Source organism: Felis catus, chromosome B3 (assembly GCF_018350175.1).
Source record: "Felis catus isolate Fca126 chromosome B3, F.catus_Fca126_mat1.0, whole genome shotgun sequence".
In the NCBI taxonomy this organism is placed as follows: Eukaryota; Metazoa; Chordata; class Mammalia; order Carnivora; family Felidae; genus Felis; species Felis catus.
This window is the reverse complement of record NC_058373.1, coordinates 50,453,788-50,473,395: the sequence shown is the minus strand read 5'-3', so window position 1 is coordinate 50,473,395 and position 19,608 is coordinate 50,453,788. Positions and strand designations below refer to the sequence as shown.

The window sequence follows — 19,608 nt, the reverse complement described above, 5'->3', positions numbered from 1 at the left end:
GTGGACTCACTTTCCTCTGAAACTGACACCATGTCCTACTGGTATACCATTTACTTGGCATTTCCACATAGACTGTCTTGCCATTTATTTAATTCCCATGTGACTAATTTAAAAAATCATTCCACGTGCACATGCCTTTCTGCGTCATATAGATTGTAACATGAGCAGTACTTTAAAAACTATTTTCTCAGGTTGCATTTTCATTTTAGATTATTGTAAATGTGTTGAGCACCTAACAAGGTTAACGCAATGTACCTGGAGATGAGTAAGAAATTCTCTAATCTCAAGGAACTTTCTGCTTTGTAAAGAAAATAGTTTAGGTGCATACATTATTGTTTTTAAAAGAACAAGTAATATAAATGCCAAAGGTATGAAACTTGAAAGGACAGATCATATCAGGTTTGAGAAGATTTGGGAGGCTTCTTAGAGGAAGCAGATGAAAGATCAGCCCTGAAGGTGAAGATGTGGGTTTATGAGCATTGAAGGCCAAGGAAAACCAAAAGGAAAGAAATAGTGCTCAGGGAAAAGGGCTCATTATGTCCTCTTTTGCAGTGTGGAGGCCCCACAGGCTGACTGCAGATTACAGACTTTGTTTGACCAGTACAATATTTCTTTACCAATTATAATCTGAATGTCCTTAGGTAGTCACGCCTACTCTTCATACTCTCTGTTGTTTTGCAACAGGCCTGCCTAGACTCTGAAGCTTTTGGAGTGAGGAGATAACAGGAGGATGCTGGTAAGATGGCTGGAAGACCAATGTAATACCAGGGTAGAGATTTTCAACCAAACGAGTCATTGGGGAAGACCCAAGTTTTGGAGGGAAAGAGTAATGTGATAGAAGCTGCACGTTGAGGTGGTAAGTCTGGCAGTGATGTATAAGATTGATTTAGAAGAAGGAAGTGGGGATCAAGAATTCAATGCTCCCTATGTTCCCTTGCAGCCTATGGCACAGGTAGGTGTAGCTCTCCAACAGTTCTTGTGGCCCGTGTCACAATGTTGGCCCTGTCCTGTGTTCCCTAATGTTTTCTGTTGTAGCATTCTTTTTTTTTTTAATTTTTTTTCAACGTTTATTTATTTTTTGGGGGACAGAGAGAGACAGAGCATGAACGGGGGAGGGGCAGAGAGAGAGGGAGACAGAATCGGAAACAGGCTCCAGGCTCCGAGCCATCAGCCCAGAGCCTGCTGCGGGGCTCAAACTCACGGACCGCGAGATCGTGACCTGGCTGAAGTCGGACGCTAAACCGACTGCACCACCCAGGCGCCCCTGTTGTAGCATTCTTTACTCATGCACTAGAGATCTGGAGTTGTGCCTTGCATCTTTTGCGTGTCACACCATGTTGGCACACGGCAGGCAGTCCATGGACAGTTGTTTGACTAGCAATTCTGTGTTACTTCCCTGGAGACAACTAGAGTGGTGAGGAAGGACATTAGTTGATATGCTCTATCAGTTTATGTTATTAAAGAATTTCTTTCAGATAGATACTCAAGCACAGAGTGTGTGTTCTAAAATGCTTTTGTTTTGTTCTAGTCCCAACATAATGACATTTTATGCTAGAATCTTTCATGTTCAAGATAAAATATCTTTCTTTTTGTAGTCTGACATACATGATATGATCTGAATTATTCAGGATTGTTTTAGCTCATGTTGCATTTTGAAGTCTAATATGCAGAGAAATTTTGACATAATGTGGTGCTAAACTCACTCATTAATACATGGGAGGCTTTTCCTGATTCAGTGGAAATTTCAAGCCTATAACGTCAAGTACCAAAGCTACTGAGTTTCAGGAAGGCACCTTCTCACTTGAGTTCTACTCAAAATCAAACCTTCCTATTTCAATATTGTAATTAAAAATGTAGGCCTGAAGGATTGGCTTGGTGGTCTGTTGATCTTTGTAGGGAAAGTGGACAGGGCTCACAGGACAGCTGCCACATGTTATCTACCACACTATAAAATAAGAATGTGGTGATTTAACAAAAATGCTAGAGATGTATTGGTTTCTTCTATAAAAAGCCTCAAGTCTCATGGTGCGCACACACCTGGTCTTGGAAACCAAATAAGCAGTGCAGGAACTGCTGTCTGGACCAGGGGTTTTTGTTCCAAATAGTTTTTGTAACATTATCTTTAGACAGTTCTCTCCAGGTTTATGTTTCATTATCTTATGTTTTTGTTTGTTTGTTTTTTACAAAATATGGGCAAAAACTTGTAATTACCCATTCAACTGTTTCATCTTAGAAGTATTTTTTGTTGTATCTTTAGACTTTTTTTGTGATTATAAAAACAATATAATTTAAAAAACAAAACAACAGAGGTGAATGAGATAGAGTAGACTTCCTATGATTCCTCTCCCCAGACAACAACCACTGCCAACTATTTCAACTTTTGATGTCAAATGTCATAGACAGCTTAGATAAGAGGGATTCTTGGTGCTTAGACCAAAAGAGTAAGTAATGGTGTTTCTGTAAGTCCAACTGTGAAATATTCTTTGAAAGTCAGTGAGGCAGTTTGCTTCATGTTTGGATTTTATCTTGGTCTAAGATCTTACAAATTAACATCGTAACTCTGTGACTATGGAAGGACTGCTTGCTGACTACAGTTTAGATCTATTAAGCTCTTCTGTGCTATAATTTAAATCAGTGGCTGAATTAACCTGGTGGATAACTTACTGGATCCTAGAGATACTGCAAGTGGTTTCCCTGGGTTATTTAGGAAGTTGTCCAGATAAATTCCCTCTGGGGTAACATAGTAATGTGCCAAACAGTCCAGGTTGAAAAAGTCATTTTAAGATAATTATTCAACTTGATTATATTAATCATGAAAATGTTTCAGTGGTCCACAGGTAGTTTGTAGCAGAGCTAGAAAAGACTCCTGTTCTCCTTTACTTTGCCCTTCCCAGTGTCTCCTGCCCCATCGATCCCTTCAATCCAATGTAGTTCTGAAATCATTTCATCATTACAACTTTTGTATAAGTCCCTTTGCACTGTTGAAAAACTGCTACTATTTTGTTCATGGAATCAGCCAATAAACGTACCTCTGAAACAATTAATATGCTTATGCAAACTGTTTGACATTTGAAGTAATGATATCCTTTAGAATATATAATATTATGTTATGACCTCTTTGACTTTCATTTTAAATAAATTTTGCTTTTGAACAATTAAAAATTAAGTCAAACCTAGAGATGGCTCTCATGCAAGAGTCATCTCCAAATACTATAAAAAAGACATACCATGCACATTTTGATTGACTTATAAAAGTGACAATTATAAAAGCATATTAAAAAGTAAAAAAAAAAGCAAAGAATATATTCTTCCATGATTTTAAGTAGGTTTATTTTTTTTATTTTTTAATTTTTAAAAAATTTTTAATTCTAGTGTAATTTAACATACAATGTTACATTTGTTTCAGGTGTGCAATACAGTGATTCAACAATTCTGTACATTACTCAGTGCTCATTAGGAGAAGTGTGTGCTTAATTCCCTTAACCTATTTCACCCATCCCTCCCACCCACCTCCCCTCAGGTGACCATCAGTTTGTTCTGTAAATTTAAGAATATGTTTTTTTTGTTTGTTTGTCCCTCTATTTTTTTTAAATGTTTGTTTATTTTTGAGAGAGAGAGAGAGTAGGAGAGAGGTAGAGAGAGAGGGAGAGGCTCTAGGCTCTGAGCTGTCAGCACAGAACCCAATGCGGGGCTCTAACTGGCAAACCTTGACATCATGACCTGAACCGAAGTCAGACACTTAACTGACTGAGCCACCCAGGCACCCCTGTTTGTCTCTTTTTTTCTTTGTTTGTTTTGCCTCTTAAATTGCAGATATGAATGAAATCATGTTATATTTGTGTTTCTCTTGAGTTATTTCACTTAGCATTAGATCCATCCATGTTGTTGAACTTGGCAGGATTTCACTCTTTTTTTATGGCTGAGTAATATTCTTTTATATCACATTTTCTTTATCCATTCTTCTATAGATGGACACTTGAGTTGCTTCCATGTCTTGGCTATTATAAATAATGCTGCAGTAAATGTAGGGGTACATATATCTTTTTTAATTAATGGTTTCATTTTCTTTGGGTAAATACCCAATAATGGAATTACTTGATCATAGGATGGATCTATTTTTAACTTTTTGAGGAACCTCCATACTGTTTTCCACATTGGCTACACCAGTTTGTGTTTTCACCAGCAGTGCACCAGTGTTCTTTTTCTTCACATCCTTGTCAATGCTTGTTGTTTCTTGTGTCTTTGATCTTAGACATTCTGACAGGTGTCAGGTAATTTCTCATTGTAGTTTTGATTTGTGTTTCTCTGATGATGAGTGATGTTGAGCACCTTTTCATGTGTCTGTTGGCCATCTGGATGTCTTCTTTGGAGAAATGTCTGTTCATGTCCTCTGCCCATTTTAATTGGATTAATTTTATTAAAAGAATATGTAGGAATAGTCTTTATGTTAATAGCTATTTATAGAATTTGAGTAAATCAGGAACTTTGTCCTTGTAGTTCTTTTAAATATACCAGTGACTTTTTTGAAGTAAATCCTGATTTTTTTAAAATAAAAAAGATACATACAGGTCACGTAATCTAATGTATAAAGTATGACAGAAAAATTTAAATTTCTTATGATACACGTGTGTATGTGTATAATTTTTCTTTTTGGATTGTTTTTAGGCAACACATTTTATCAAGGGTGACTGGCATTTTTGTTTAAACCATACAGTTACCCTACAAAACTGAAATAGGGTTACTGTTAGAAAAAAAAAATAAACAGGACAAGTACTATGCCCATTTTACAGACGGGGAAGTGACCCTTCGATCATAAATTGCTAGAAAGTGGTGAGGCTAGAAGTAAACTTCAGCCTCCACTGAGAGATTTTCCAGTGCTCTCCCTGCTACATTTTTTTGCTCGTCTTTTTCAGTTTTGGTTCAGCCACCCAAGGAAATAACCAGGAACAAAGCCAAGAACAAAAAGAGTCTGCAAATGTCATAATGAGAGCTCTGGATGAACAGTAATTTTACTCAGATCTGAGAATTAGAAAGCTGGCTGGAAAACCGTATTATGAAGATTGAGGAAACTAGATGGCAAATCACTATTCATTCAGAATAAACTTTATTGACCAGTTACTTAAATTGCAAAGAAGTTAATTTGTGTTGCAGCAGCACCTTTGCAAGTATTTTCTGAAGAGCTGAAGAAAAAGCCCAATAGTGTTGGAACTGCATGTTTAGTTTTCAGAGAATTGTGGGCACAGCTTCAGAGGACACCTGCAGGTCAGCATTTTGGTGACAGCATGAAAGGGCTTTAGCTTCAGGAAGCTTCAGTGAGGTCAGCTGGGGGCTCTCCTGGGACCAAATCCTGATCTCTGATTAGGATAACCCACTCTGCTCATGAAATGAGATTTCTAATGGGAATTAACCACAGCTTCTTTTTCCTGTCTTTAAAAGCAAGCTGCTTTGTCATGCTTCCTTTACTGAAATCATCACACAAAAAAAGGGTTTTGAGAATGTTCTGCTTAAGACACTACAACAGATAATAGACAAAATAAGATATAGGCGATTGCTCACTGGCCCCCTCCCAACACCATTGCTTCTTACTCCCCTTAGAGATTACCCAAATGTGTTTTAGGATAACAATGGCTTAGCTTTAATGTTCATGAATAAAACAACGACCCTGTAAGAGTCTGAATTTGGAAGGTAATAAAGAAACATATCAAGAGAGAAAAGAAACTTGGGGCTGAATTAGAAGTGCAATAGGAAAGAAGCAATCTTTCTTCTGCACAGCCCCAAGTAATGTTGGCCTTGTCAAATGCATCACAGGTTTTAAGTCACACTTCAGCAGCATCTGAGCCACAGTGAGGATTAAGCCCATCCTTTAAGGGCTGCATTAACTTCTCCAAACCAGCTGGAGAAGTTGTGTGTGTGTGCAAATTTACATCTAATTGGTTTTGTTTGTTTTGCTCTGTGAAGGGGGAGAAGCGATACTTATTAAGTGTCTCAGTTCTTTTGAGCCTCAAAATAGCCAGGCCAGTTGGAGAGATTGCTGCTTACCCAAGTTTCCGTGGATAGGGAATGTTAAGAGTTGAAAATTGTGTCCTGTCTGTACAGCTGTGTGCCATCCCTATCTCCATTGTCAAAGTGGTGATTTTAAATACCTGAAAATTTAAAAAGTTTCATCTTATACTGGGATCATAACTTCTGATTTTAGACATTTGAAGTGGAATGCATGTAAATTTTGAAGAAGTTTTGCTCAGCCATCCATCACTTTCGGTCGCCTTAAGCCAGATTCACATGAATGAGAAATGATGTAGAGTGTCCTTTAGAGGATGAATAGAGGCTGCCAACTTCTTCATCCTCTTCCTTGGTCACAGTTTAATTATCCAGTGGTGGGCATCTGCCTTAAGCTGCCAAATGGAGCTTTTAACCACCGGATTAGAACTTCTATAGTTAGTGTTCTCTGGTCATGGACATTGTGAGGTTTGAAAGTTAATTTTTGTCAACTTGAGATTAGAGTTCTGATCAATACATTCATTCATTTGGAAAGTATTCAGAAGACTTACGTTCTCAAAAAATCTTTCAGTAGCTTCCAATAAGCAGAGTGTTCTGCATTTGTTACATAAAATCATAAAGGGACCCTGTTAAAATACAAATATTATTGAGAAGGACCATACATGTAGTCTCTAACGTCTGTGATTTCTTTAACATTTATGATCTTTCCGTTATCCATTCAGCCACCTCTTTGAGTCTTGTTAGAAAAGTCAGCACAGATCAATGTCGAAGGTAAAGAAAGTCCAGAAACAAACATTATAGGAGGTAGGGATAAGACACCTTTGGTGTGAAGATGCCCAGAATGTGTAAAACTGTGGGAAGTTAACCTTTGTAAAATGGGTATAAATAGTACTTAGCTTTGAGGGTTATATGAAGATTATTTGGGATAATACATTTTAAGGTATTGAATATGGCATCTAGTTCTTATTTTATGTTCAGCTAATGTCAGCTATTACTATTATAATAAAATATTAAAATATTTAACATAATTGAATATGTTTTATTTATGAACTGCTTGAAAATTTTCCATTGTCTCATTGCTATTTTTTTATTATACAGATCTATATAAAATATGTTATTATCTTTGAGATTTGCAAGTCTGGAGATTATCTTTTCTATACTACTTTTGTTTATAATAGTTTTGTATATACCTAAGGTTATCATATTGCAATTCATTACTCTTGTGATCCAGAGTTATTACTTCTATTTGTGTTTGTATGTTTGTGTAATGATTAATTTTTTACTGTGTCAGACATATTTTATATCTCATGACAGGGAATCAGAATTACTCATGCTGACAAGCCTTGATGACTTGTATGGCTCTTTGAAAAAAGACATGTCCATGCTTTTTTCACATTTCTACACTTTTCCACCATTTGAGAATATAACGGAGTTAGCTGAGGCATAATTTATACTTGTTAAAAATCAATTTGGTGGTGATGGGCCACTCTTGTCCTCAAACTTTGTCCAGTCAAAATGCCTAAGAAATAGTTTTGGTGGAGAGGTGAGTGTAACATTTCCAAGGTCCCGATTTATGTACTAGTATGATCTTTACAAAGGTTATTAAGCATTAAATAGTTTGGGCAACCTTTTCTCTACTCATGATGATATTACTATTGTAGTAATATAGTAGTAATGCAGACAACTTCCAGCCATTTTTAGTAGATGGCTTCTCGTCTTCTTTTTTTTTTTTTTTTGGAATACCCAGAGAATCTGGGAAGAACTATGCGTCTACAGCATCTTAGAAAACCCGTGTTATAAGAAAAGATGTAATGAAGAACCAGCAATTGACTTTTTTTAATGTAAAATGATGCAAATTTATTATCTTACCATAGGTGAATGCCAGCCTTGGGAAAGGGCAGGGCCGCTGGTGGTAGATCTGGGTTGCAGGCTGTAACTTTGGGACCCTCAAAAATGAGGAATTTATTTCTTTTCACTTCTGACACCAACTATTATTGCTGTTTGCTTTGAAATACTCCCTCTTGGTATCAGTCAGAGCCCTGCAAAAGCTGACAAGTACAGCGTATTTCTCAGTTTTTTGGGTGGACTCACAAGCAAAACTCTCAAAAGATAACTGCCTTTTTTGCATGAGATTCAAGAGTTACTTTAATTTTCTTAAACCAAAAAGAGAGAGCCAAATGCCAGTTCACGTCTATCATATGCCCTTTCATAGAGCTGTTGGTAAAGCAATTAAATGCAGAAATGACAGAAATGATAGATATTGGTTCCATTATTGCTATTTCATGCAGACAGAGTTATATTTCCCCAAGATTAGATTTTTATGACAAGAATTTTTTTTGTAGTCATAATACAGAACTGTTATTTGTCAAAGAAGTAATATTTGTTTTTGGCTGTTGGTGAAATCTCAGAGGAAAAATTTCCAGACTCCATTTTACTTTTAAGAAGTACATAAACCTGAAGAGTAAGTTTTTTCTTTCAAAATAGGTTTTGTTTTGACTTTGAAAACCTCAGACTTCTATGAAGCATTGTAATGTTTGGAATAAGCATATAAAATATTTCAGGGTACTGGGATTTATGTTTTTTCGTAACTCTAGGCAAAAATTCCTAGGGCAAGTCTGAGGATAGATTTTTTTTTTTTTTCACTCTCCAACTTGCCTCGATGCTGAGGTCTGGGGGAAATGCTTTGGGTCCCCTGCATAGCCAAGGTTAAGTGTGCACAAGGCCAGTGGAGACCCTCATTGTTGTTACAGTGGGTAACAAAAGAGATTCACAGAGTGCTGAATTCTGGAAGGGACTATCCAAATCAACTACATAATGCTGTCGTTTCTCAAATGGGAAACTGAAGTACAGGGAGATGAAGGGACCTGTCAAGGTCATCTGATCAGCTAGTGTCACGGTTGTGATCCAGGGAGACTCCCCATTTAGTGATTTTTTTTCTCAGTAATTTCCCAGGATCCTTTTTTACTACAATTTTGATTTGCTTCCATTCCAGTCCATTCCAGTCCATTCCAGCTGGTCCCTGATATTGACGTGGGTGCTGTTTTGGCCTCAATCCTGCCCTCTGCCTGTATTCACTGAGTGGGATTTCCCCACCAGAAACCTTCGCATTCTCTGAGTCATTTGGACTTGGACTTACTTGTCCAGAAGTTTTAGTTCCTGGAGAACTTGAGAAGGACTCCTTCTCCAGTTGTTGGACTTTATTCCCCCTGCTGCTGCTCCACACCACCACAGCTTATTCAGGTACTACTTTCTGTCAGGCCTCATGCTTGGCACTTTATACAACTAGTTCATGTACTCCACACAACAGCCCTTTAATGTGGGCATTTTACCACCTTGCAGCTGAGGAGTCAAAGCTCAGGAATCAAATCTCATCCCCATCACCTTACAGTGGTAAGTGCAGAACAAGACTAAAACCGAGGAATATCCAAATCCCATTCTCTTTCCATGGCATTGTTCAGTTCCAGTCTGAAATGCTTAAGGCTCAGACTTTGAGTAACAAATTGTTGTAACTTGCACTGCCTCGGGGACTCTGTCTCCCATTTATCTGCTCTGTAAAACATCTTTATGTATTAATGCATGAGCCTTCTCTGTGTGGGCCCGTCTGATGCTAGGACTTCCTAGCTTTCTGATCTTAGAGCTCTGCCTTCCATATTCTGCCTTGTTATATGTTCTGGATGTGGGAATGGGAACAGTTAAATGTCACTCTACTGGCTGAAACAGTAACTTCCTGATTGAAACTCCAGCGGAAATTAGACCTTCCAAATGGCAAGATCATAGAATGCTCTGATATGTTTGATGAAACACTGTTGGATATTTCCACCCACTTCCCTACCTCCCACTTCTGCAGCTTAAGGGACAAATTCCATTTTTAACCATTTCACTTTCAAGAAGGCATCATGGTCAGAAAGGGTCTGTGGCAGGACTGGTTCTAAGAGCTGCCAAAGGACTTCCGCTGCCTTGGCAAGTTGTATCTACCTAGTGTGTGCCCTGCCTTGTTGCAGCTCCTTAGATTTAAAGATGCTTAGAAGGCTCTCATGTGATAGCCTTACATTAAGTATATCCAGGGAGGATACAATACTGCATGAACACAAAGGAGGGGAAAATATTCACTGAGTGCTTATTAGGTGCATAAAACTATGCCATACATTTTCACATGTATTACCAATTGATCCCTACAATAAGTGTATGAAGTATGGAATTTATTCACATTTTAGACAGACATTAAAAGCCTTATTTAGGATCACATAACTAGAAATGGGTACCATTGGCATTTGAAGCTAGATGAGACTAACTTTATGTATATTACAAGGCTACCCTAAATACTCCAGAAGCCGGGCCCCAGGCTCCTGTCATCCTATCCACCATTACTCTCACTCTATGTGGGTAGATGGGGACCCTGGCTTCGGAAATCCTAGTAAGAATCTTCACTAATCTTTGAAATTTTGATTTCCATTCATCAAAGAACGACAATTTACATTGTTACACAGAGACTAAATTATAACTCTATCGTTCTCATTTTCCCCACCCCACTCAGTCACTGGACAGTTCTTGGTGAAGAATGATACTCCTTATTGCAGCGTGCCCCTTCGGCCTTGGCAAAGACCCAGCACATTCTTCCACCTGATGGTTTGATGAAAAACCAAGGTAATATCTGTTTTGTTTATATGTTGAGTCCCTAATGGAGAAGAATCCAACTGACTAGTGTAGCTGTCAAATCCTTCTTTTTCTGGATTGATAACTACAAACCTGAACTTGAAAAGAAAGTGAATCTATTCCTAACCATTGTGCACTCACTTGCTTGCTCTTTTTCTTTCTTTCTTTCTTTTTTCTTTCTCACGCTCTTCCTGTCTCTCTCTCTCTCCCGTCTTCCCCAGCCGCTCATGCTTTCATCTCCTATGGCCAGCTCTACCCAACTCAGCAACATCTTGGCTGAATGCATGGCCAGTATGCACTCAGTCTTCTTTTTAAAAGACATTCCTTCCTATGAGGCTGAAGACAGATTATTTATGTAATTTTATTGTTATAATTCAGGTCACCTTTCTAAACTTGAATTTGTTTCTTTCTGAAAAACAAGGAGATTAAACTGGAAATATTTTAAGATTCAATGTCAAACTGGTTAAAATGAATGAATCTTTTTTTTAATAAGTAGTGCTGTCTTTCTTTTTGTGATATTTATTTATTTTTGAGAGAGAGAGAGAGAGAGAGAGAGAGAGAGGCCATGAGTGGGGGAGAGGCAGAGAGAAGAGGGAGACACAGAATCTGAAGCAGACTCCAGGCTCTAAGCTGTCAGCACAGAGCTCGATGCAGCACTCGAACCCATGAATCCTGAGCTGGTCAGACGTTTAACGGACTGAGCCACCCACATGCCCCATAAAATGAATGAATCTTAATGAGCATTTTTTAATTATCTTGCATGAGGTTTTAGTAATGGCCCTCACAAGCCACAGGTGACTTCTGTCCAGTACTATGAGGCAGGGATTTGTTGCCATTTCTCTCCGATTCAATCAGGGCAGAGCCTCCTTCTTTCCACCCCCTCCTTATGGACATCTCATTCTTTCTATAGTTCCCTTATTTGTTTCTCAGTCGCCCACTACTTCACTCTCCCTCTGTCTTTAAGGTCTTACTAGGCAGGGGTTTCTGTCCCCAATTTTCCCTAACTCCCCAACTAAGACTGGTTCTGTCCATACTTGTTACAGATTTCATCAGACCATATTCAATTCAACAAATGTTTTTCTAGTGCCAGTCATGTGCAAGCCTGTGATGGTTGCTATGCTTTCATTCTAGGGATACAGCCTCACCAAGGAGCAAGTTTTGTAGAAAGAAAAGTCTGGAGTAATTTTATTTTATTTATTTTAACTTTTATTTAAATATAATTTATTGTCAAATTAGCTAACATGCAGTGTATATTGTGTGCTCTTGGCTTTGGGAGTAGATTCCCATGATTCATTGCTTACATAAAACACTCAGTGCTCATCCCAACAAGTGCCCTCCTCAATGCCCATCACCCATTTTCCCCTCCCCCTCCCCCATCAGCCCTTAGTTTGTTCCCTATTTAAGCGTCTCTTGGGGGTGCCTGGGTGGCTCTGTTGGTTAAGTACCCCACTTCAGCTCAGGTCATGATCTTACTGTTAAGAATTCGAGCCCAGCGTCCAGCTCTGTGCTGAGAGCTCAGAGCCTGGAGTCTGTTTCAGATTCTGTGTCTCCCTCTCTTCCTCTGCCCCTCCCACTCTCATGCTCTCTGTCTGTCTCTCAAAAATAAATAAACATTAAAAAATTGTTTTAGGGGTGCCTGGGTGGCGCAGTCGGTTAAGCGTCCGACTTCAGCCAGGTCACGATCTCGCGGTCCGTGAGTTCGAGCCCCGCCTCAGGCTCTGGGCTGATGGCTCGGAGCCTGGAGCCTGTTTCCGATTCTGTGTCTCCCTCTCTCTCTGCCCCTCCCCCGTTCATGCTCTGTCTCTCTCTGTCCCAAAAATAAATAAAAACGCTGAAAAAAATTTAAAAAAAATTGTTTTAAAAGTCTCTTATGGTTTGCCTCCTTCTCTGTTTGAAACTATTTTTTTTCTCCTTCCCTTCCCTTCCCCTGTGGTCTTCTGTTAAGTTTCTCAAATTCTACATATGAGTGAAAACATATGATATCTCTCTTTCTTGGACTGACTTATTTCACTCAGCATCATACCCTCCAGTTCCATCCACGTTGTTGCAAATGGCAGGATTTCGTCCTTTCTCATTGTCGAGTAGTATTCCACCATATATATATATATATATATATATATATATATATATATATATATATATATATATACCACATCTTCTTTATTCATAATTCTCCTTTTTGAAGGACTTCTGTATTTTTCCTAATCTTCAAATAAGAATATGATTTAAAAAATAAGCTTTTTATATGTTTATAAGAATCTTTATAAGAAAAAATATATATGACATGTTACGTACATAGTTTAAGGTTTCCAAAAAGAGAGAAATAATATACTTATCTCCTGGGTTTTGTATCTTATACTTTGTTTTCAAGAGTATCAATGTCCCACTGATGAGGATTCGAATTTTAAAAACCTCTATTTTGTATTTAAGGAATTTGATAAGTTATGGAAAAAATGAGATAGATAATTGAGGTTACTTGTGAATTATGAAAGTATTTATTAATATATTTTATGCTTATTAAAATAACAGGGTAAAAGCAGCCTTTTAAATAAAGAGAAAGTAATAGTTTACATATTTTAAATTAGTAGTAATGGACAATGTACCACTCCTTGCTCAAAGAAACTCATTTTAGGATTTTATTCTTCCAAGTTTTAATGAGGTACTTACTAGTTTATTTAGTGTTGCTATGTATTATGTGGGCTTATCCTCCTGAATTTGTTCCAAAAGAAATTGGAGTGGAAGTGTTAATTCTTGCCTTCTGGGTCCCTACAGTGATTGCAGAAACACAGAGTAATTAATGAATGAGAAGAAACAAATAAATAAAGCACTGGGGATTCTTTAGCATAGTTATGGAAGCATTTCTCAGCCCTGAGAAATTTTCTTTTCTTTTCTTTCTTTCCTTTTCTATTCAAAGACCCTTACAACACAGCTTTAAAGCTTAGTGTTAATCTCCCTCAGATTTCTTTATGTCTCATTGGAAGTATTCCAGCTCCTTCATCCCTCCCGCTGAATGTCACTTTTTGCATGAAAACATTCTTTAACTTGGAAATTTGGAAATTTCCTTTTTGGAATCCCACTCGCTCTAACTTCCAGTGCAATTACTTTGGTACTCATTCTATTCATCTTCATTATATTGTAAGCTTGTCAAGCTCTATATTCCCTCATCTTTGTTTATCCAGCAGCATCTATCAGGGACCTTGCTGAGAATGAAAACTCGACAAATATTGGCTGAAATGAATTATTGAGTTACTGTTTGGTACCACTGTATGGGCAGTGGAAAGTTAATATTTATTTTCTGAACAGAAAAGAATGACCAAAACATGCCCTTTGTCTAATGTGTGATTGTTTCTTTGCAACTTTATTATATGTTAGATTGGACCATATTTAATTGCTATTTTGTAGTTCAAAATTGATGAAAGTTGAAAATATTGACAATTTCATATAGTTTAATTTATATTATTAATTTATTTTCAAATGTTTCAGAAGTACTTGTATGGCTTTTGGACACTCAGATAGCAACCATTAATCTTTCAGATCCCAAGGAGGTTTTTATAGTATAGAATATAATTTGTGACCAGTCAGTCCACTCTATCTGAATACTCTCCATTTTTTTCCTTTAGTTTTTTTTTTCCAAACAAACTCCATCTCTTTATAGTGATAAAGCTAATTAGTTCTCAAATTTTCAAAAGCATTTAGAATGTTATGTGAATAGAAGCATTTTTTTTTCCTGAAGAGTTTCAAAGCCAGTGATCTTTATTTTGTTTTTCTTTTTTTTAAGTTTTTTTAAATGTTTATTTATTTTTGAAGGAGAGAGAGACAGAGTGTGAGTGGGGGAGGGGCAGAGAGAGAGAGAGAGAGAGAGAGAGAGAGAGAGGGAGACACAGAATCCGAAGGAGGCCCCAGGCTCTGAGCTGTCAGCACAGAGCCCGATGCAGGGCTCAAACCCACAAACCATGAGATCATGACCTGACCTGAAGTCAGATGCTCAGCCAACTGAGCCACCCAGGCGCCCCAATTTTGTTTTTCTTTTTATTCATATTTTTATTAATTAGAAAACAATATTTGGAAAGAATGGATTTGTTGCCATTCAGTTATGGGTCCCCCCCCCCTTTTTTTTTGCCTACAGTAGAGATTTATGTGGAAAAAATTTATAGGTATTGGGTTTTTTGTGCCTATCCACTTCAACATACAATCTGTTTTAGGGATCTTAAGATGCACATATCAAAGATTGAACTGGTGATTTGCTCCCCCTCAAAACCTTCTTCATGTCAACTAATGGCAACTTCATCATTACAACAGAACAGGTCAAAATACATAGGATCACTGCTGGGTCTTGTTTTCACACTCCACATCCAATCAGTCAGAAATTCCCTTTTGAGTTTACCTTTACTTCCACTTCTCTCACTGTGGCTCAGACTACCATTACCTCTTATCTACAATACTGCATTGACCTCCAAAAAATTCTCCTTGCTTCTCTTCTTTTTCTTTTATTTTCCATTTTCAAAGAGTAGTCAAAATGACACTCTTAAAACATGAGTCAAATCATCTTGCTCTTCTGCTGAAAACTTTACCATGGTTCTCCATTTCCCTCAGAGAGAAAGCCAGAGGGTTTACAAGTGTCTACAAGGCTCTATATGATCTGCCTCCTCGCCCTGTAACCACTCCCAATCCTGCCCCATCATCTCTCGGACTTCCTCCCCTCTCTCATTCTGACTCTTCCACTTAACCTTCTGACTTGAACCTGCCAGGTACTTTCCCATTGAGAGAACAACTCAAACAAGTGTGCTGCACATAAGCAGGTGCTCAGTAAATATTTATTGGGTTAAATTGAACTGAAGTTAGCTCACAATTGGTAACCATTATGATAAGATTTAGTACTTGGGATTACCATACTTCTTTTACTTGAGTTGTATCTCAAAGTATCCACCAATGCACAAGCTCCTTTCCTCTTTCAGTGATGTGGGCTTGGGAGAATTTCCATGGTATATTTTTAAGAGATAAATAAGATTTAGAACAGTATAAGTGTCTTAATTATTCAAAATATGGATAAGCATAGTGTTTGGAGAGTTGACCAATGTAGGAGGGCTTTTCTAATTCTGTGAAATGATGTGGCATAATTGTCCAATTGTCCATGATCAAATCAGAGATTTATAAGGATGTTGTCTCCAGGATACCACCTGCCTAATTTAAATTTAGTAGAGAATGAAAAATATAAATTGTTAGGTAAATGCATAGCTACAAGCTTTAATTTTTGTAATTTATTCACAAACATGATACTATTGGCAAATAGCCTGAATGGTAAGACCTTTATTCTGATCATAAATTATACCACTGTTTACAAAAATTTACGAATGGTTGTCTAATTTTTTTGAGATGACCTTTCATAGCAATAAGTAATTTTGTTTTTCAAAGGAATTATATAATGAAACATCCTCTTGGACTCTCTGATGGCCAGTGTAAGAATATATGTTTATTTTTGCCTCTGCTCATGGTACTTCACATAGAACATTAAATTTCTTTATTTACGAAGTCAGTGTTCCCTAAGGACAATATGAGTAATATGCAGAAATGAATTTCTTTTGAAGTTTTTGTTGTGTTGAGTAACAATTTGTTTATAATAACTATGTTAAGGTGAACAAATTCATTTTTTGAGTAAAAATTTTCATTTGCAGTGTAAAAGATTTTTTTTTAAATACAATCTCTGTTAGGCTCAAGCAAGATTTCTGTACTGAAGTTAGGAATATTACTAGTGACTAAAATATTTGGTAAATAGCTTTTGAATTTGTGAATAAAATTTGCCAGTAAACACATCTAATTCCATATCTTATTATTTTTAGAATAGTTGGTATTTTGTAGGCTTCAAGAAACCTTAAGGATCTAATGATTTTTGAGAAAAGTTAAAATATAGGCATTAATCTTATTTAAGTATATGCCATACATGCCAAGATTTTATTTTATTTTTTTTTTTTTATTTTTTTTTTAAACATTTTTTTTTCAACGTTTATTTATTTTTGGGACAGAGACAGACAGAGCATGAATGGGGGAGGGGCAGAGAGAGAGGGAGACACAGAATCGGAAACAGGCTCCAGGCTCCGAGCCATCAGCCCAGAGCCTGACGCGGGGCTCGAACTCCCGGACTGCGAGATCGTGACCTGGCTGAAGTCGGACGCTTAACCGACTGCGCCACCCAGGCGCCCCAATGCCAAGATTTTAAAATTACAGCAACAAAAAGTTGGCATATTGATTTAAATGCATCCCAAATAAGGTTTAAGAGACCTATTTAGGAATTGTGGCTAGAAAAAGTAATAAAATTTGATAAAGCTCAGGTGCTGTAATGCTCTGTATGGTAAGTGAGTGATCAAGTTCTGGTCTTCACTTTGGCATATGAAAAGTTTGGAAGTCATCACTCCTCATGTTCACAAGAGAAAAGTTGAACGCAGTAAAAAATAAATGACTATTTTTGGATCCATCAGATAATTTAGTTTACAGGGTACACCACACCTTGAAATCTGTAGGTACAGGTGAAAACAGAAAATCACAGAAACATTCAGTTTATCTGGGGCAGAAGCCACTGGAGCCACAACGTATACCCTACCAGGTTCTCCTGGTGAAGATCCAAGAAAAGTCCTCTCTTGTTTCTGAGGGAGAAAGTAACCATTTTGAAATATAACCAGAGGTAAGAAACACTTGTCAAGGTCACAGCCCAAGGACACAGGCCCATTAAAAGTCTGAGATTGAGTCCTAAGACTACAGAAAACCCTTCCTCCCCGGCACCTTAACACTGCATCGACAGGGCTCCAGTGTAACAGCAGTGGATTACAACTGAGAGCTGCAAGATGCAGATGCTGTTTAAGAAGGAGTTATTAGGGAAATGAAATCAACAGAAGAGACAAAAATAGTCACCAGATCAAAAAGAAGCCTCTGGCACCTCTAGCAACATTAAACACAGACCAACTCCTATCCAGATTAACAGGAAACATCATTGTATTAGTCTGCTTGGGCTGCCAAAACAAAATACCTTAAGAGTGACTTAAACAACAAAAATTTCTTTCTGCACAGTTCTGGAGGCTGGAAAGTCTAAGATCTGAGTGCCAGCAGGGTCTATGTTTAGTTTCTGATGAGAGTTATTTTCTTAGCCTATAGAGGGCTGCCTTGTTGCTGTGCCCTCACTTGGTCTTTCCTCTGTGTGTGCACAGAAGTGCAAGTGGAGGGAGAGAGAAACAGGGAAGGGTAGAGGGAGGGGGAGGGGCCGACCGAAAGGGAGGGAGACAGACAAAGAGAGATATCTCATATGGACAGTAAACCTCAATCCTATCAGATTAAGACATTACCCTATGACCTCATTTAACATTAATTGCCTCCTTAAAGCCCCTATTCCCAAATATAGTCAGATCGGAGGTTAGAGTTTCAACATATAAATTTGGGGTGTGGGGCACAATTTAGTACCTAGCAGTCATGATAAAGGCACATTTATATTATATTCTATTATCCAATGTGTTATGTCTGATATTCACTAAAATACTTCAAGGCATATTAAAAGGCAAGAAACTTCACAGACTGAAGAGATAAAGCAAGTATCAAAACCAAACTCAGAGATGACACAGATTTTGGAATTATCAGATAAGGCATTTAAAATAACTGTCATTCATGTGTCAAAGGTTCTAATGAAAAAAAAAAAGAAATAGTACACCTTAATAGATGGGTAATGTAAGCAGAGAAATGGGAACTGTAAGAAAGAACCAAAGGAAATGCTAGAAATTAAAAACAGAAATTCAGAATGTCTTGATGGGCTCATCAGTAGAATGGACAAAGTCAAGGCAAGAATCAATGAGCTTGAAGATACGTGAATAGAAACCTACACAACTAAAATGTAAAGAGAAAAGCCCAGAACAGAGTATCTAAGAAGTAAGGACAAGAGACCAACTATAACAAAAGATGTTCCCATTGCTCTTACGAGTTAGGAAAGGTTTTGGGAGCTGCGAGCCAGAAAACATGGACAAGAGCCAAAATTTATAAATCACAACATCATAAAAAATATATGGATTGAGGAGGAAGAAACAAAACTGTTTTTGTTTGCAGATTACAAGATGTAACGAAGAATGTCATACGACTAACAAAACAAAGCATCTTTGAACTAAGTAACAAGTATTGGCAATATCACAGGATATAAGGCTGATATACAAAAGCCAATTGCTTTTCTATATGTCATCAATGAACAGTTGCATTTTTAAGTCAAAAATATACTATTTGTATTAGCACCAAAAAAATGGACATACTTAACTATAAATCCAACAAAGTATGTGAAGGGTCTCTATGTAGAAAAAACTCAAAATTCTGATGAAAGAAATCAAAGAAGATCTAAGTCAATGAATAGATTTTCATTTTCAGGTATTGGAAATGTCACTTTTTCCCAACTTGATCTATGGATTCAGCACAATCCCAATCAAAATCCCAACAAGCTATTTTGTAGATATTTGCAAATTGATATTTAAGTTTTTACAGAAAGGCAAAAGGCCCAGAATAGCCAACAGAAGACTGAGGAAGAATGAAGTTGGCAGACTGATGTTACCTGACTTTAAGACTTACTTATTCCAAGACTACACTGCAGTAATCAAGACAGTGTAATTTCAGGATCACAATAGACACAAAGATCAACAGAAGACCATATGTCGGAAAATTAGATGACCTTGAGTTTGGTGATGGGTTTTTAGATACAGCACCAAAAGCACAATCCATGAAAGAAAAATATTGGTAAGTTGAATATTATTATAATTCAGAAATTCTGCTCTGTGAAAAGACACTACTAACAAATTAAACTAATAAGTCATGGACTATGATAAAATATTTTAAGACATACATCTTATGAAGAAGTTATATCCAAAACATACAAAGAATTTCTAAAACTGAAAAAACAAAACAAACCAAAAAACAACCCAATTAAACATCTAAAAGATCTCA

General features: G+C 37.3%; 1 long non-coding RNA gene across 3 annotated transcripts in view; it reads left to right on the top strand.

The window, feature by feature from the left end:
• The window catches only part of LOC102899156, a 45,975-nt gene that overhangs the window by 13,720 nt on the left and 12,647 nt on the right, over nt 1–19,608 (top strand). For all 3 annotated transcript variants that reach the window (XR_006599216.1, XR_440504.5, XR_440505.5), the window contains 3 exons: nt 685–736; nt 8,990–9,237; nt 10,532–10,641. This is a non-coding gene — a long non-coding RNA (uncharacterized LOC102899156). The remainder of the gene's footprint in view (nt 1–684; nt 737–8,989; nt 9,238–10,531; nt 10,642–19,608) is intronic.